The sequence below is a fragment of the Sinohyriopsis cumingii genome, chromosome 6, assembly GCF_028554795.1.
Source record: "Sinohyriopsis cumingii isolate HCF-2022 chromosome 6, ASM2855479v2, whole genome shotgun sequence".
In the NCBI taxonomy this organism is placed as follows: Eukaryota; Metazoa; Mollusca; class Bivalvia; order Unionida; family Unionidae; genus Sinohyriopsis; species Sinohyriopsis cumingii.
This window is the reverse complement of record NC_142966.1, coordinates 71,386,595-71,392,591: the sequence shown is the minus strand read 5'-3', so window position 1 is coordinate 71,392,591 and position 5,997 is coordinate 71,386,595.

The following is a 5,997-nucleotide window of genomic DNA, read 5'->3' as shown; positions in this document are numbered from 1 at the left end:
TTTTCTCCATCAAGTTTAAAAATCAGGTCTAACTGGAAGTTGTTAAGTTCTTGAATGGCACTAATACCTGAAGAATAAAATATTATTGTTGTTGATGTAATTGTTATTATTATTTGTTTTTCTTCTTCTTCTTCTCCTTCATCCTCTTTTTTTTCGTAGTATTAGTAGTAGTAGTAGTAGTAGTAGTAGCAGTAGTAGTAGTAGTAGCAATAGTAGATGCAGTGGTAAACAGTAGTAGTAGGAGGAGGAGAAGAAGAATAGTAAGTGATACAAAGTCATGCAAGTGTATGCTCTGCACTTCCTGATTCATATGTTCGAAACATAAAGTCGCAATAAAGAAGATTTTATCTTAAGCTTCTATTGGCTGCAATTTTCCACGAGCATTCAAGTGTCCTTTTGGATGCACATCTATAATGTGTGCTTAACCTTTTAAATAATGGCACTTTATAAAAAACATGTTTTCATGACTAACATTTGTCCATGATGGTAAGTTATAAATAAAATGTTGACGAAAATTGTCAGTTCAGAACATTCTAGAAACAGACATCTTTACGTTGCAAGAGCTCAAGGTTACTCTTGTTTACTGTTAGAGTAGGATTTTTCCGTCGGAAATCTTATATACATAGGTCTGTATTTGATAATCAAAATATTCATTCCTGTTTTCGCGACCAGTCTGTGGAATCCATTTGTTATCGGAAATCACAGTCGTGCTCATATATAATTCGAGAAGAATTATTCATTTCCCTCGTTCATTAGAATTACTCAGTGCTCACTAGCTTTATATTAACATATTATTTGGAATCATTTTGAACGCATTAAATTGTCTTCTGGATATCATTCGTTGTGGTACGACAGAACATTCAGATATATTGGGGTTAATTCGGAACATTTATTATTTTAAACTTGTGATAAGACACTTAGCATTATTGGGATTTAAGTTACAATATTTTGTTTTTTAATTTTTCACTTGGTATTGTAGAGAATATATTGTTTGTTGATTTTACTAAACTCGCTGTTTTTTTCTGTTATATCTAAGATCTAGAGTGGTAACGCCTTCAATGTTGAAATGATGATACGTAACCCTTTGCGGTTTGAAACAATCTGTATATTAGCAACAGGTAACAGAGTTTGTTTTCCCTTATTTCCTACACACTAGCTTTCGTTATTTTTGCTAAGTATTTCGCATTCATAGTATTGAGAATTAGATGAGCTAATGACACATTTAATAATAATGTTTGTTATATCATACTAGCATATTGAATCCTTTGTCAACAATACTCGTCTTTAAAGTTATTTTTTATGTTGCTTATGTTTATTTATTTGTACCTGTGCATGTTTGTGGTTGAATCGCAAACAGAAAACGCAATGCACTGTATTGGACTGAAAACCACATTAGTCAGGTAAGGTTTCTTATAGGTTAATGTATACTGGTTTCGTTATCACATATGAAAAATTTACAAGTAAAATAACTCATTTTAAACCTAGAATCTGACGATAAACGTCGAATGCTCATTATTGATGTCTTTAAAAGTGACAATCGAAAAGTTGCAGTTTGCTTTTATGCTGGGCTTCTGCCAGAAGCCGGAATTCGATGATGCAACCATAACTCAGCATAATGCAGTTACGCAGTGAATATATTTAAATAATTTCATTGGACTAGTAAATATATCCTTGACAGTATATTAGATGAACACTTGTGTTGTCCGCCTTATCTAACACTGTACTAGTAGACAGCCACACAAGTCCACTCTCGTCTGCTATGTACCTATCAGGCATTTACATTAGCAGATGTGAATAATAAAACAAAACAAAATTATTTAATTAAAAAAAAATGTTGTAAACATCACACCTTGTAAAAGACTAATAAGTCTTGTATTTGAAATAACGATGACCATTTTTTGAGGTGAATATGTTTCGAAATTGTAGTTCATTGTTATGATTAGAGTAAATAAGAAATTTGTCTTGCCCAGCGGAAATGCCTGAAATTATGCAATTCGTTATTATAACAGCATATATATATATATATATATATATATATATATATATATATATATATATATATATATATATATATATATATATATATATATATATATTCAGTTGTCCAGGGGTACTGAGACTATCTTGGCCTGGAGAAACACAAGGGATTGTAATCAAATTACCTTGTGTCGACGATGCATATTTGAGTCCACAGTCTAGAGGTTGTAGCCTACCAGGTTCTGTCAACGAGAAAAAAGTTGGTATATAATCGGATGATTGAATACATTAACTTTGAGAATTTGTATATCTTTTTATCTTCTTTTAATTTATTCTTGACTGCTCCGGTAGCCTAAGTGGTTAGAGTGTCCGCCTCAAATGCGGGAATTCGCGGGTTCGAACGCCAGTCGAGGCATAAGGAAGACTATTAAAAATGGTTTTAGAAGTTGCTACGCTTGACGCTCGGCATTAAATGGCAATGTTAGGACTGGTAAGGCCTGGTGTCAGGATAATGTGACTGGGTGGGACATGATGCTACATGTCTGCGGCATGATGTCTCAGTGCTCGACATCATAAAACTGCCATAATGCAGACATTGGAGCAATGTAACTAAAATTGTTAAAGCTATATTAAAATTCCCAAGAAATCACAAACACACACACACACTCTTTTAGCTTCAATACGCTTAATAGAAAATAAATGGACAAGAAGTAGTTTTCAAAGGCTTTGACCTTTACTTTGTGAATTTAGTCTTAACATACTTAAAAATGATCAGTTCAGTCAGAGACGCAAAGGCCCCGAGTGGCCGAGTGGTCTAAAGCGCTCTCCGTCACGGATCACTGCCATCTCACTTATGTCTACGTTGGTTCGAGTCTCGGATTCAGCTAATGTGGGTATGTGAGAAAGCTTGCCAGTAGCTTCTCGTGGGTCGATGGTTCTTTTCGGGGTTTTCCCGTGTTCATCCTCCACCATTAATACTGGCCGCCATTTATAGTCTATCGTGCGCTGAAAAATGGCGTTAAACCCTACAACAACAACAGAGATGCAAATTTGAACATTTATCTTTACAATTTCGTATCTCACAGAATATTTATACATGCAACTATATTGTCCTTTTTCTCTTCTCCTCAGTATTATCACCTGCATGAGCCACTCAATAGCTGTGCTCATGTTACAAATTTTTCTTATTCTTATATGTTCTCTGTATTTGTTATTAGATATATATATATATATATATATATATATATATATATATATATATATATATATATATATATATATATATATATATACATATATATATATATTATATCGTTTCTATTTCATGGGTTATTCGTTTTTGTTTCTTGCTGTCGGTAAGTGTTTGAGTGTCATTTATACTTTGGTCTACATACTAGATGCCTGTCCTGCTATTTTAAATTACTAAATATGTCATATGACTAGATTTCCGTATGAGATTAATGTATATACAGCAGTTGAATTGGCAAATCTAACATAAATAAATATAGCATGTTTAATCCGCCTCACTCGTCTGTACTTTAAGAAACGATGTGCATGTTCTGAGACAGCTTCACTATCAGTGACAAAGTTTTAATTCTTATTTCCAATTTTGTTATTAGGATTTATCTTTGCTCTTCTAAATGAAAACCTGTTATATCCCAAAAATTTTATTTTACTTCCACAGATTATAAATTCCAGCAGGGTAGACTTGTTAGGAAATTTAATAATCAGTTTCAGGATCTTCATTTGGGTTGTCATTATTTTAATAGCTTTCTACGGAACCTCATCAGTTTAATCGTTTTTGGTAATCATTGCGTTACAGTTGTTCGTCATTATTCTAGTTGCTGATAGTCTATAAATTTTAGATGATATAATTAGTACAGCTATTGTTATACGAAATATAAAGGAAGCACATCTATTGTTGCAAATTCTGGCGAAAAATCCAACTTGAATCTCACATCTCAATCACAAAGAAGTAAACACACACCACACAAATACACCAAAATATCTCAAATATTGCTTAATTACTTTGTTGTTATTGTTCCGGGAATGAAATGTTTGCGAGATATGTACATTATACGATTATGCACATAAAGCAAACCAATATCAGTTAGTAATCGCCATTATGTTCTTTCTCTGCACAAACCATAGTCAATAGGAGTTGAGGCTTCAGAACAGCAATTAAGCAGATAATGTCGTATTTCACGTTTGTCCCGTAGTGGTTATATGTAGAAGTTGCAAGTGCCAGAATTCCTGTTCTAATCGGGCGTGGTATCTGTATCGGAGCTATTTTATATATCGGATAGTACTTTTAGAATCCTAACGGAATATTTAAATAGCTAGAAATTTGAAATATAACTGAATTGGGTTCTATTTATAAGTATATTTTGGAACAATCAACTACGTTCGATTTTCTGACATACATCCTAGTTGTCAAATTATGTTTTAGAATCACTAAAGCAAGTGGTATTGTTAACTATCTCATTTGTATTCTCATTAAGATTATAAAGTATGAAGACATAGAGAATATAATTTTTCTTTGGGAATGGGAAATCTCTGTCAGAGATGAACTTACAATGGAAGTTATTGATCATGGTTTGGAAGAAAATTAACTTCCAAACAGTAATACAATATCTGTCAAAATCTTAAAGTAAAGCTATGCACATCAATTGTCTTTCGCATCCAACAGAATTTGCGTAATATATCATCCAAAATAGAATAGCAAGAACTGAGGGTTTCACTCTGTTGTCATACGTAACTTTAGAGAAATTGTGTCTGACAGTTATACAAGAAATCCAAGCAAGCAAAATGTACAACTGCCCGCACTTTTATTGATTGTTCACCGTCACCTTATACAACCATTTAATAACTCACCACTCCAGATGGTCTCTAAGTCATCGAATTCCACTCAACGGTGTGTTTTTACCCAACGCATCGTTTTAAATTCTGTAATGAGTATATCCACCAAAACCACTATAGTTGATCATACTAATAGGAAATTGTTATATTAAAGAGTGTAATAAACTTGGGCGATATTATTCAAGCAATCTCAAAATTACTCATGTACGCATGCAATACCATTATAGTAGAGTTCCTGAAAGGTCTTTGAACAAAGCTTTGTGAGAAATGGAAACTCGCATAGTTATACAAACCTTTGGTCGTACTATCCGTGTCTTTCGCTTGTCCACATGCGATCCAATGGTACTTATTTCCAATAATTGAAGACACGAGAGTATAGTTCCAGCTCCCGTGCCAAAAGTTGTTCAATCTGCTTTTCACGTACTCCTTTCCAGAACTGGAAGGCAACAAATGTAAACAATTAGAAAATTATATATATATATATATATATATATATATATATATATATATATATATATATATATATATATATATATATATATGCCATTTTCTTCAATATTCAAAGACTTCAACTGTACTAAAATAATGCCAAGACATTCGTGTGGCATACAAGACTATACAAATTGATTTTGAGAACTTCTGAAAATTTGATAAACAAGTTTATTTTTCACTCTTCTAAGGGTTGTTATGCTTTGCAAGTTGTACTGAAGCAGCGTGAGTATTGCTGTCATATTACACTTACAAAATCCTAACAATATATATAAATTTCACAAGCACATTTTACTTCAGAGATAATAATCAATATTTTGTTCAAACTTCCAAAAAGGCCAGGGTTTCTTGAAAACGATATGAAAAATTATTCAAATTTGCGCGAAAGGAGTTTAAAACAACCTCACACCTATAGTGATACTGACTGAAGGTATGGGGGATGATCACATCAATTCATTAAAACATGCAAATATTTGCAGACACTCTCTTTCGTAAATATTAGTGTATATTTCATAGACTTACCAGTACTTATCTCGGCTAATGAGTTACCATCAGTTGAAGGATTCTTTAGGTGATATAAGCATAATATTTCCGAATCAAATCCTATGCTTGACGATTTGTAAATCCACGTGGAAAACCTCAATCCTATATCATGCAAACGTTTTTAATTTC